We start from the raw sequence: 14,435 nt of genomic DNA on the forward strand, positions 1-14,435 counted from the left end.
CAAAAAATGGATTTAGAAGATTCCTAACACAGTCTTATTTTGCTTTTATAACTGCAAAACTTCAGCATGAGATTTTACTTTGAACATTGTTTCTGTCTTTTTTGGACATTTACACTCAAGATACTGCCATAGGCTGTGGACAATTCACACATTACAATATCTAATGACCACAAAACAAGAAAAAATGTCCCCATCAATATCTCATACAGTGCAGTTTTTATTAAGGTGAATCTTATATGTTTAAAATATGCGCACTACGACGCATCGTTGCTCTTAAATACGACAGTATAAAGTCTTCTAAAACTGTCTAAGAAGTTTTTAATATAAACATATGTATGTCAATAATAAAAAAAAAACAAAAGCTAATACTAAGCTATAGTGATTGGGTTTGACCTTATATTCATGCATAAACACATACAGCATATTTCAATCTAAATTTAGTTGTTTTGTTCAAAGACCAAAGAGGATATATTACACTCCAACATATAAATGGTACAATTATTTGCTATAAACATCAATAATTCGTTTCGGGATACTACTTCAGTTGAAAATCATTAGGGACGCCTTTGAAACATTTAAAAACGGACATGTTTTTAGTACCTTTGATTTAAATAGGGAGTTGAATTTTTGCCTTTTAGTAAAATATTGAACCTTTTTTCTATGATCAGTGGCTTATATGTTTAATTATTTACATAAAACAGAATGTAGCCAAAAAATACTGATGAAAATGATCATTTAGCGTAATAATGTAGTACAAAAATTATCCGTCACTATTTATACTGATAATCCCTTTTATTCGCCTCTTTTGAATTTGGTATTTAACCTTTCTTGTCTGTATGCCAGAAGTAAATATAGCTAGTAAAAGCAAATTACAAGAATAACGTAATATGAAATAAAGTACATGTCATATATACAAATTTAATATTTTATCACATTTTAAAACTTTTTTCCTCTGCTAAGAATAATATTTAAGAAAGCTATTTCGTACATAACGAGAAAAGGTCAGATAATGATGGATAAAGTTAATGAAAAACATCTTCAACCAGAAATAACTCATTTAAAGTTTACTTAACGATGAAAACAACACAATAACCTTCCGTTTAGAGTATCTCATCAGAGCCGCCTTGTTGAATTCCAACAGATTTTCTCTAAGATAATATTTTCTCTTTATAAGTAGCAGCTTACATTTATATTGGGTTATATCTATTTATTCAAAATATCTTACTTCACAACAATATTGTACCATTTATTCTGATTCAACTAACATTTCTTATAATGTACATTTTTTGTACTTGGAAACACATCTCTTTATTAATATTTATGCCACTAAAAAAACTGTACGTGTATAGAAGGTAGGTCCGTGCGTTGAAGGCTTGTATTAATAAACACAAGTATTAACTACGGTACATGCAGCTATATTATTTTATCCATGTTCTATTAGACACTTTTAGAAGCTGTTCGGAAATGTTGTTATCATGGGGTAAATCTAGGAAATGTTTTAGGACGTAGGAAATGTAAGACTATGTTAACATAGTTCAGTAATAACTGTGCTTCTTCCGTGGTCTCATATCCTAATTTCCTTTCTTCGAGATTTCCGTATTTATTCTTCTTCGCCATGTTTTACTTTCTCTCCTTTCTCCCTGGTTTATCCGGTACTCCGATTATCCTCTAAATAAAATAACCTCATCTCAAAGGTTACCTATCAATTTTACTTTTAGCTAAATAATCATTCTGTAAAATTAATTTAGTTCACCTTTTTCCTTTGCAAACTAGGTATACTTTCTCGTTTATTCAACTTTTTAAATTAAATAACTCTATAGTGATCTTGTTGGCTGAATCAAGTTAGTATTTACAAATATGTAACATTCTAAAAATAATAAATTTCAACGTAAGGTTCTTAGCTTAAAGCAAAATAATGCGATCTTGTATTATTATTTTCAGGATTCTGAAAAGCTACCTATATATATTTGCTGCAAGTACAGTTCCTGCACCTAGGTCTTAGGATAAAAATTTATATCGTTATACAGTTATACTCGTGTTTACTAAGCTAGGTATAAATTTTCAAAAACATATTAGTCTCAAATATTGCCCTTAAGACTAGATTAATAACTACTTATATGAAGAAATTCGCAAAAAATCGCCCTGAAATATTTTACAGAGGCTTCATTACTTTCATCCCGTCCAAAAATCGATTGAAGAAGAAAGAACTTTTTTACAAACTAGTAACAGTTGTAATAACTGTAACCATTTCCACCTAAGACTCGGCTTTACATAAATAACTTTATAATTCTAAATCCAATGTTCTGTAAACCGATTTCGTCCATAAAACGTAAGTGTTGGCAATATGCGGCTTGTGTAACGGGGATGGTGGATAAAGGAGCTAGGTAAACACACAAACCAGGAACAATATGGGACCAGAGGCGATCAGGTAAATTACTAGGGATATCGCTGGTTTTAAACCGTGCCATATTTATATCCATGACAGTATATGAACTGAGACATTTTATGAGCTGTTATTAAATACGTAGCTAAAATTCTACTACAGCATATTGTTCTGTATCTCTATTTTGTTTCTTGTATTTATATATTGTTCTGCAGGTATGAAACTAATTCGTTGAGCATTTTAATGTATTTTGTACACAAAGAAGTATTTAGTTAGCAACGTTAACTGGAGTTAGAAAAGATAAAAATATATAAAATTTACTAAAATTTGGAATAATGTTTTAATTTCTCTTTTATTCAACATACGCTGTGTACAGTTTAAACAATGTCGTTGATATAAAAGAAAACTGTGAAAATCCTTATTTTAATTGTACATTTTCCAAAAAAACAATAAAATAACTGAAAAATCTAATTTTTACAAAAAATACCTGGACGATTTTGATTAAAATTAGTATGTATAACCCTTGTAATTCTGAACAAAATAATACAACGCATTGCTGGAAAAATTTCGGTTTGAAGATTATTGCAACTTTATGTTTTTCTCTACAAAATATCATAGTTATTTATACCAGTTAGCTATGATAGAGGTTGTTGACAAGCTGATAAGAGAAAGTACGTGCAGATGGCTGATACCGTTTGTTTTTGTATGAGGACCGGTGTGGTTTTGCAACTGGGTATTTTCGATGGTTACGATCAATATTTATTCACTAGTCAATTTTGAACATTCTGCAATGATCCAAATAATTTCCGAGTGAAAAAGATATCGCTTTTTGGTTTCATTCAGATTGTTGAAGATTAAAGATTTATTTCATACAACGAATTCAATAACATATTAAACGATTACCCATACAAACTATTATTTTTTAAACCATTATATCCAAAAGTCTGTGCAGTAGTTAAGTTTAAAACTATTTTTCTTAGCACAGAATTGTTTGAGCTGAATCAATCAGTTTTGTTACTGTAACCTTATTTTCATATAAAAAAGTAAAAAAAAAAATATATAATGGCATTTAGGGACATAAATCTCAAAAATTGTAAAAACAGCCAACTTATTATGTCTTCTGGATAATGGAAATACTTCTTCTTGTGGAAATCTTCGAGTATATTCATTATGAGCTCTATTCCTTATTTCTGTTCTGTTCATTACAACTGTTCCGTCTTGTAGGCCGTATAAAGTATTCAGGTTTTCAAATAGAGTACTAGATTCTTTATCATTCTTCCGAACTAAGCAAAGGATTTTCCTTCAGCTAGATCTGTTAACAGTTTATCTTTTATTAGTTTTAGCGATCGTTTCACCGATCATCTAAACAACATTGAATTAAAGCAATTCAACTTTGCTAATGTACAAAATTGTACTAAAGCCGCAAGAAAAGCATAAACACCATTATGGCGTAGAACAACAAGAATGAAGAGCGTATCAAAGCTGGAGTGAAACAGAATACAGATTAGTGGAACGTGTGTAACCGAATTTTACGGTAGGTTAAACTGCCTTATTACTGGAATTTGATTTTGTTAACAAAGGGAATCGTTGAAAAAACAAAATTATATTTCATTAATGTGAATTTGCATTATTCAATTTTATGTTGAAGACATTTATTTCGGATATCCAGGGAAGTTTTAAGCCCTAAGAACAATAAATATTATTATATTTTTTAAGCATTTCAAAAAAGCCTTACGACGATTAGAATCGACCCCTTTTAAGAACAATTTCTTTTTTAATTTTAACTTGATAACTATTTCTACCCGGCTTCCTGGCTGTCAAATATGACACAGTACTTTTATACGTAGTTAAAATGCAAGATTTCTTCAAATAAATGTCATGTCCTTGGGTTGAGTTTTGATTGTTAAATTCAGAGTTTACTCAAATCAACCGGAACAAATACAGCATTTATGATAGTACATCTTAGAAGGAAATTGAATCATATATGTGTTGTACATAAATGCATCCATCTAATATATTTCGTTAACTAAAATGCAATGAAATACAAGAGCGATGCAGGCTGCAATATTAGTCAAGCCGCTTTCAACTATCTTCATCTTGCTTGGGAATTTGTCTTTACACCCGCTTCTATAAATTCCACTGCAATATAATATTGGTTGGCAAATACAAACTAAAATGAATACTTATGTAGCCATCAATCTTACCTGTAGTTACCTAGTACTGTGGGGATCGAGCGGGTCTAGTGGCTAGAGCGCGGGACTTCGGTCCCTGAGGTCCTGGGTTCAAATACCACCAAATCATCAATGGATTTGATCTAAGTGATATTGCCATTACCCTAAGATATAGCCTGATATAATGTGAAAAACAATCCCGGGCACGTGCCTAGCGTCCTAGGACAAAAAATCATAGTAATAAGTAGATGATTAACGCGATCCTGTTTTTTACTCATCAGGAGCTTGCTATTGAACCAGAAGGTTCATTTACCTGCTAAATTACAAATTATAATCATACTCATATCTCAGGATATAACTTTTTAACAAAAGAAAAGAAAAAGATGGTTTGGTATTCTTGTAATTGATTGAAGCATACAAAAAATACTTTTTACAATAAGGATTGTTAAATGTTGTGTGCGACTATGTTTTGAGGAAATAAATTCTGTATTTGACTATAGTTGGGTAATTCAGACGATCGTTGTTGAGAAAGAAATGACCAGGTCATAATAAATCACTAAGCGATCAAACAGGTTTATCAGAAATAATATTTTTGTTAATTATCTCACATATTTCATGGCAAAATAGAGGGTAATGAAAGTAGGAATGTGCATGTGTGTGTGAGCAGCTCTGAGCAATTCTACCGCCGTCCCACCGCATAAGATCAAAGTACAAGCTGGGTTATATATCTTATATGAAAATCCAGGCTTATCAAAGTAGCCTTCATGTTTACTGAGTTTCACTTGGACGCACGAAAGAAATTATTATTTGTGTTAATATACAGAAATATTTGGGGCTGGTTGAAAAATTCGAGCACTAGAGTTGGTAAACCTTCTTGATAGCAAGTTGAAAACCCCCTGGAACTATTTAATTTATTTTCGCTAGGTGGTCAGTCCGGTGGTTTGGATCCATGTAGGTCCACAAATATAAAATTTAAGGAATGGTATCAAAATAAATATATTTATTTATATTGAATATGACTTTTTACGTAGTAGCTTTGTTGGTTCAAAATATAATTTAAAATGCATTGCGGTAGTACTATCTTTTTGTATCATTGCAAATTTTTGTATACATACTCATTTTTGGAGGCGAGTCATCTTAAGTGTATTTCCAGCCAAGAATAAGTAAAAAATTTGATAATTGTGCGATTATTCATTTTTATTTTTAGACCAGTTATAAAGCAGATTTTTTGTTACAATCGATGGAATCCATTTTAAGAAAAGGTCAAAAGTCACTTTGAACGCGTTGATATCCTAGCGTCTTATCTTAGCACTGATTTATCCACTAAATATAGGTTTAGGACGCTTTTGAAATTATTTAATTAAAAATGCCACTTGGGTAGACACTTAAAAGAAAGAAAAAAAACAGTTGACCTTAGTCTTGTTAGGTAGGGGATATTTCATTGTAAAAGTATTAGTGTCAAATAAATATTTTATACCATCTAAAGTTAGAACACGGATTGAAATGTAGTGTACTAATTCGATAACATAAGTATACTTGAATTTACTTTTAAAATACATATGATTTTTCAAAATCCTATGGTTTTTTTGTAACTAAATGAAGGCTTTACTCATGTGAGTGTTAAACATTTCTAATTTCCCCCTTAATCCTGGAACGATTTTTGAAACTTGCTGTAAGTCACATATTTTGGTTCAATTTATACAATTATGACTTTGTTGTGAAATAATATTTTTTACCTCCAAACTTTCGCAGTGTGCTTCGTTGATCAATCTATTTTTTAGACACTTCGCTATCCTATTTACATTAATTTCTTTAGTAAATCCACTTGTAAAATGTAACCTAAAAATTGTATTTTGAATCTGCATTGTTCAGCTAAATGTTTTGATAAAAATCAGTGCAGGTTGGTAAGTAATGTCAGCGGTATTTTTTTCGGAATACAATATCAAATAAAAAGGAAATCCTAATTAATTTGTGATTGGAAAAATGTTTCCATTTGGGTCGATTACACGTTATAAATATACAAAACGTGTGCTAAATCGTCGAATGGAAGCTATAAAAAAGGAAATTAATGTTTAAAATTCACGAAGTGGTTTCAGTTCAAAGCCGGGAAATTGGTTTCGGCTTGCACGGATGAACATGAACAAAACGCTGGGGTTGAACACGACCACGGCTTGAACATTCTGTGCTTCTATGGTCTAGTTATGGCTGCGGATGAACATTTGCAGCCGAGATATATTCCAGAATATTATGTAATATTATCCGTACACTTGTTAAAATGACACTAATAGCTATTAAAAATTCAATTAAAAAGACGTGTGTGTGTGTTTTTTTTTTTTTAGTAAAGCATACTTGAGTTTATTGTTTGTAAAATATTAAAATAATTGGTGTAAATGGAATATTAATTGTATATACGCAAAGTTTATTATTAATACTCATTGATGTAAAAATTATGCAATTTTATGAATTGTAGAATAAAATATTTAGAAGAATATTAGTATAAAAGATTAAAATTGCCTTGGGTGCAAAAAAAACATGTAATTAAATTCTACATATCATGCAATAGAAAAATAACATTAATAGGTAATAAATAAAAGTAATACAATAATAAATGAAGAACGATAAAAACCCTAAGACATTACTAATTGTAAACTAACATTAAATTTAACCGTTAAAGATTGTCCCGTTGAGTTCAAAACCCATTATTATATTTTTAACTTTCATTTGGTTTAGTTTACATACGTAAATTCAAGATACCATGATGAGAGAGAGTCAAAATAGGTACCGTAATCAGAAAATAAAATTGTCGAGAAGGGTACTGTGTTTATTCTTTAATTATTTAAACTAAAATCAACAAAATAGGCTATCTATTTATAGTTTAATAATTTAAATTGGTCTTTTATATTTAGCCTAATATAAATTTAGTCATCATCCTAGATTTACTAGATGTACATGTAGCATAAACATATGGACTGGATAAATTCCTTAAAATTCAACAATTCTAATACCATTTTTGCAGAAATATCGTTTTCATCAATAGAAAGAAAATGTAGTACTCTATTTAAAGTTAGTACTGTATTACTTTACCTCAGTTGTCATCGGACTTCATAACTTTGTATTATTATTGACACTTTTTAATTCTTGCGATTTAACTAATTTTAATTTTTTCACCTTAACATTTTCCGAAACATAATGATTTTCATAAAAAGTGGGTCATTTTGTAGAATTTGTCACAATAATAAAATATAGCATTATGCATTATTTTAATACAATTCTAAATTATGTGAGATAACAAAGCATCCGATTTGTTTAAAGGTCGCTCGAAGCGTAGAATATGTAATACAATACTACATTGTCCTTATTATGTTGACCCCTTACTAACAAGGCTCTGGTTTCCGAATCGATTGGCTTCGTTATTTGTGTAGCAAGTTCGGGAATTAAAATATTAATAACACATTGACCGGTATTATATATTTAATTGCAAATTCCAAACGTTTTATTCATTGTTAAGGCAATGCAATGATAGATTATTTTAGGGGTAGTTAATGTTTACTGTTTTATTACAAAAAAAGGTTATTTTCCTTAAATCTCATTTAATAATATGATTACATAGCTTATTGTTAACCGTAATATAACTACGTGAACTTCTTAACTTGTTTTATGTAAGTCTGTTTCTTTTCAATGGATAACGGCAAAGTTTACCTATTTTCGATATAGCTCTCTCTTCAATATGCATGATGGTTCTTCTTTCATATAATTCACATTACCCATAAAAATGTCAAAATTAACAATTCTTCAACATTACAAAAGTAATTTTCCTACAGTTACCTGACAAAGTGGCCTTACTTGCACTGATAGTACGCCAAGTAACTAATTGCTTAATTTATTTACTTTTGTCGCACTCATTTTTTGCCGCATTCATTTTCTTTGCCGCACTCCAGCAAGGTGGCAACACTTAACGCTTCAATGTCTACGATCAGCTTGTACAGCGTTTCCTATTTCGTTCAACAGTTGGGTTTAACATAACCTAAAATCGTGTTGTAAAGTGTTTGATAGACTAATTATTTATATGCTTTATAGTAACTGTAGGAAAAATCTAATATGTACTTCTTTGCTGCACTCGAGAAACTTTCCACACTTGCCTGAGGCTCGTGCGTAAAGTAATATTTTTTCATATTCATAAAAGTGGCACCAACTATTGTAAGGAATTAAAGTAATTTGTAAAAAATATATAATTTATTTTGTTGGTGTCATAAAAAGCTATTCAAGTTCTAAGCATTTGACTACCTAAAGTACAATACTGATAAAAAGACAGTCATTTTATTTTCGTATTTTAAAATTTGTATGTATTATCACCATTGGTATTTTTAAAATTTGTCTATGAATCAGTCAAAACACTACTATGTCGAACGACGATAATTCGAAGTCGGAATCTGATTAACGGGTTTCAAAGTCTTTTTGCTATGATTTTCAGATAGTTTGATTAAACTATCCGGGAGGCACTCAATAGGTACTGCTGTTATCAGTGACCTTGACTGTTCTTATCACTAGAGACGTCCTTGTGTGGGGGGAGGGGTGTACAGCTACCCCCTCCAACCACCTTCACCACCGCACAGTTCAGTTGCCGTTTTGACTTTGCACTGTGTGGTTCTATGGTTGCGTGATGTGTGCTGTGTAATTACTAGACTGTATCCTTCAAGTGATTCGATTTTGCTTTTGTAAAATCAAGGTAATTTAATTTGTATGAATAATTATAAGAATGAGACCATCTTTACGATTGTTCACAAAAGATAGTTTCGAGAAAACCTATCTTCACGTTTTTTTATTGGTTGTGTTAAAAGAAACGGTAACTACCTCTACTAAATATTGCATCAACAGATGCTTGAACAATTAATACCACTTTTGGTTAAGTGTCATATCACTTTTATCTTAAATTATAATAAATGTGTACAAACTTGTACTTGTTATTACACAAGCTGTTATTATACAAGTACAACAACTAGCTTATTAGCTAGATGTTCTGTTGTGTTGTTGTGCGTGTTATGAAAAACTATTTTCAAATTAATTGATTGACAAAGTGAAATAAAAATATTTCTCATATTTGAAACAATCGTAAAGCTTTATTAAAACAAAGTCCTTAGTACATATTTATTTAGAACATATTACACGTGTTTATTCAGTGCACATTATTTAGGCCTACTTTACTGTCTGCAACGGAATAATTTTACCTGTTATGTCTTCGTAAACTCTTACGCAGTTGAGTCAAGCTACTTTTAAAAGCTCAAGTGATCTAAAAATAAATATTTTTGAGATTGTAGCTGAAAACTTCAATAAGTAAAAATTCTTGACTGCAGTCCCTGTCCTGCTAATTAATGATGATCCCATGTTATTTCTTAACGAAGTGAATTAACGCATATATTATCACAAAAGCGAAAGTAAGGTTAACAGTCTGTATCAGTAATATACAGGAGGCTCCAGACGTGACGATGCCTGCTAAATAGGTTCATTTATTCGTGTTTGTGAGATTCATACTCAACACAAACAAACTGTGGGCTTCTTGTATTGTATCGTTGCTTAACTACTTAAACCATTTGTTCGTTTATATTTTCCTGTGTACGATGGTATTGTTTTAATCTACTTATTAGCAGTAGGTAAAATGATCTTAAATGAAAATAAATTTCCATGGTTAAGCTACAAGTGTATTACATAATGTTGTAGCTTGTGTGTGTTTGTTCTGTCCGAGTTGTTAGTATCCGAATCTGTAACTTTTTTGTAGGACTGAAAGTGAAACTATTTATTGGATAGCCCCTTAACTCTATTATTACAATATATTCTTCCTACCTCCTATTAATCCAACTTTTTGCCAAGGAGTTAATCAAGTAATGTTGGACAAACCACTGTAGAATACATTTAGTAAGGTAGTGTCATCGTTCTTCGATCATAAAAAGGAATGGTTAAACCCGGGGAAAATTGTAATTAGTGTTTTTACAAAACTTTCCTTTATTATTCATCTCAAAATGGGGAGCGAGCTGGCGTAGGGTTTAGAGCGCGGGACTTCGGTCCACGGACCGAAAATTCAAATGTTTACCTCACGAGGTCCCGGGTTCGATCCCCGCCAAGTCACCAACGGATTTTATCGAAGTGATAATGCCGCAACCCCTAGGTCTAGCCTAAAGTCTAACTCTAAGCCTAGTCTAACCTAACGTTAATTATTTTCACTATCAGTTAGTTAAGAAATTACTAATCATAGATTAAAGTGTTCTTTATTAGCCACCATGGTGTTTACGTTTTTACAGAAATGTCTGAGTTTTGCAAAGATTTGTTTGTTTGTTCTGTGAGAATGTTTAATCATTCTTCCTGGTCTTCACACGCAAACTCGCAATAGAAAAGAATTGTGACTTGAGTCACGAACTCAGGTAATAGCTTATTCATGCATCGAGTCACAGTAGAGGTAGTTCATAAAGAGCTAAGTGCAATTCGTATAATATCATATGGGGTATGAGGAGAGTAAATTTTAAGCGAATAATAACACATCTTTTTAAAACGTTTTTATTAGCTCGCTTTCTTGTCCGGTACAAATTTTGCAATCGATTTTATAATAAGTTCCCGATTAGCTAGAGTCTTGAAACTTGAAACATAGCTCACAAATGGATGACAATGCAATATTATATCATTTAATTTTCATATTTCCCATGGGCTTGTTTTTATTAGCTCGCTAGTTGCTTTCCTAAAAATTTTGATATCAATCTTAAACGAAGTTCCCGATGAGCTGGAGACTTGAAATTTTAAACATAGCTCACAAATGGATGACAATGCAATATTATATAGTTTAATTTTCATATTTCCCTTGGGATACGCCCATTGGGCTTCCACATTTTCCATGTTTACATTTGGAAAGAATGTAAACATATCAATTAATTTAAATCAGCTGTAAATACTTAAATTTGACAGTTTGAAGAGCAGAGGTTAAGAGGTACAAGTTCTGCTCCGGATATATTCTAAAAATATAAAACAAGCATTTTAAGTCAAGATAAAACATCTGATTAGAGATAATAATCAGGTTTTGGTTATATATTAAAAGGCCATATAAAATATATTTAACATATTTACACATTAAAGACTAAAAAGTTGAAAATAATTTATAAATAAAAAGCTTTTTTTATACAAAACGTTTTTAAACGCACTAAAAAGTAGAAAATAATTTATAAATATGTTGAGAGTATAAATACTTGTAAGATTTAAAACGAAAAACGTTGGGTGCATGCAATTAATTGATAATAATACATTAGTTCCATAGGTGAAGGTAATTGTAAATTATCAATTGCATGCAGCCCACGTTTTTCGTTTTAAATCTTACAAGTATTTATACTCTCAACATATTTATAAATTATTTCCTACTTTTTAGTGCGTTTAAAAACGTTTTGTTTTAAAAAAAGCTTTTTATTTATAAGTTTTTAACCATATTATACAGAGTGTTCATGAAGGGGCACAAACTTCAAGGCCTGATAGTACTAATCAAGACGAGCTTAAGCCTTATTCTACCCCATTTTACAACTAAAGATCGTGATATTTGAGCTATTTTGTATTAGATCTTTGAACCTGGTATGGTTTGATAGGGATTTAAAAATTCTAAATAAAAGTTTCCTTGAAATCTTTTCATAAAATCAGCCGTATTTTTGTAATTTAAGTTTAAAGATTTTTAATAGCCGTCATTTTGTTAATTTATAAATGAAAATTACATAATAATCTTTTTAAATGCCTACCCAATAAATATATGTGCAAAGTTTGGTTTCCGTGCCTTGATTATTTCTTGAGACATAAATTGTTTTGTAAAAAATACAAAATGGTGGCTGGCGGCTAAACGAAAGTTTTATCGACCTTGTTTATATGAAATTTTTTGATTAAATTTAGTACTTTCAGCTCCTCGAATTTTGTGACACCTCTTTATGAACACCCTGTAGAATATTATTAGGAAGCTGATTCTGTGTGATTGATCTCGTTGTTGCTTAACCAATAATACTTAATTTTTGTTTTTAAATATATTTACTTCACAAACCTGGTCAAGTATATATACTCAATACATGAATCAAAATGACAAAATCCCCCCCCCCCAAAAAAAAAACACAAAAATGACACTCTTTGGCCCGGTTGCTATCTTAGATCGGTTGCGTTAGCGCAATACAGTATATACACATAAATTGTATTTATAAATTATTTGATCCTATCAAAAATCTTCGAGTTCCGCAAAGTACATTGACCAAAGGTCGTTTTCTTGTTTTGCATGCAAAAATACTCAAATAATACAGATAAATGCCTTACTATTAAGTCTGATGACATAAAGTTTCTTAGTTTCTATCACAAAAGCACACAGATTGTTTTTAAACGTACGAAATACCATAAAACTAGTTAGGTACATTTCCAGGTGTGTAGAATAGTATTATTGTTATTATCATTATAAAATGTACAAATTACTGTTGTTCACTCACACTGATAAACATATAACATATGTTTATCATTTTCAAAACTTAAATTAAAGAAATGTATTTATTTCGAAACTTTCCTGTTAACATTTTACATTCGGATTTCGCTTGCTGTGACAAGGAAACATGGTGATTTATGTAAATTCCTACTCGAACCCCCAGCAATCATATTGAAAGCTCCAAATGGCCAGAGTTTTAATATTAACACATGCAATAATTGTGTGCAGGTTTAAATTTAGGTTTTCAAATGTAATATGTAATGTTTCGTACTTTAGTTAAACTTTGGGACTATGAATACGAACTAGTAGTACTCTAAAAAGTAGTTTTCAAACTTGTTTTTTTTTAATTTTTTTATTTTTTAAAAAAAGTAAACACGTTATCGTTGATCAAGTACATTTTACTGGTTTATGGAAGTCTACAAATATATTTGTAGATTTCCAAACATTATCTATTTAGAATGTGAAATAGAACCCACTCCGTGAGGAAATATTTTTATATTTAGCATGGTATTTGCCACTACCGAAAAAACCGTTATCCCAAAACATTTGAACTATAAATTAACATAATTGACAGCCAATATTTGTATGACTTGGAACCGCCTTCAAAGCTTGAAACAGGCTTGAAAAGCCTGCTTAAACATGTAAAAAACTGTTAATTTTTCTTTTCTTCTTAATTATTTAGATTACTTGCTACTCAATTCTGGGAATATTTGAATGCTAGTAGGGCTCAAACAAGGCTAAGAGTATTTATTACATGTTGTACAAAGTAATTATCTTCATATTCACTTTGTAACAAATAAATGTAAAAGTTCCTTACAGATTATTTAACTCTTTTTACATCGATTGCTGTATTTTTTCAAGAATCTGATTCGCCTATTGTCAAAAGTACGCTACCTTGTAGAAAAAATTACTAAATATGCTAAGTTCAATCATAATGAATTTAAGAATAATCCGACGGTGTTACATAGCCATTTAAATGTCAGAATCCTTCATGTAACAACGAAAATTATTTACTACAAAAAGATAGGACATACAAACTACTAGCTATACCCGTGCCTTGCAACGGGGTCAGTATGCAAAAGAGACAATGTTGGGTCTTTGAAAATGGCTTAAAAATGGGTTTACACCTACCATTTAATTTAGAAACGAAATTGAACCGTATTACTTAACTTGTACGTCTTTGTTAACTAAAACTGTGAAAACTTATTTAGGCTACCTAGGAGGATACAAAATCAATGATAGATGAATACATGAATATGAATACACTTTGAAGTCAATTATTTACACAATGGTAAATTCTAAAACTGAATAAGTTTTTCAACCGTTTCCAAAACAAAACGTAAACATATCTCGTGGCATGTATGGTTTTAAAAATACTACCAGAGAACTACCCCAAAAATGACTG

General features: G+C 30.7%; 1 protein-coding gene across 3 annotated transcripts in view; it reads left to right on the top strand.

Annotated features, from left to right (window-relative positions):
- LOC128988879 (tyrosine-protein phosphatase non-receptor type 13) overlaps positions 1 to 14,435 on the top strand; it is a 340,673-nt gene that overhangs the window by 80,043 nt on the left and 246,195 nt on the right. Inside the window, exon 1 of one of the 3 annotated variants that reach the window (XM_054410623.1) lies at positions 9,186 to 9,280. The exons of the other annotated variants lie outside the window; for them this stretch is intronic. The gene's annotated coding sequence lies outside the window, so the exon portion shown is untranslated. Of the gene's footprint in view, positions 1 to 9,185; positions 9,281 to 14,435 lie in introns of those variants that run through there. 3 annotated transcript variants of the gene reach the window in all.

The sequence above is a fragment of the Macrosteles quadrilineatus genome, unplaced genomic scaffold, assembly GCF_028750875.1.
Source record: "Macrosteles quadrilineatus isolate MER2022 unplaced genomic scaffold, UCM_ALF_1.0 Scaffold_3__2_contigs__length_128488019, whole genome shotgun sequence".
In the NCBI taxonomy this organism is placed as follows: domain Eukaryota; kingdom Metazoa; phylum Arthropoda; class Insecta; order Hemiptera; family Cicadellidae; genus Macrosteles; species Macrosteles quadrilineatus.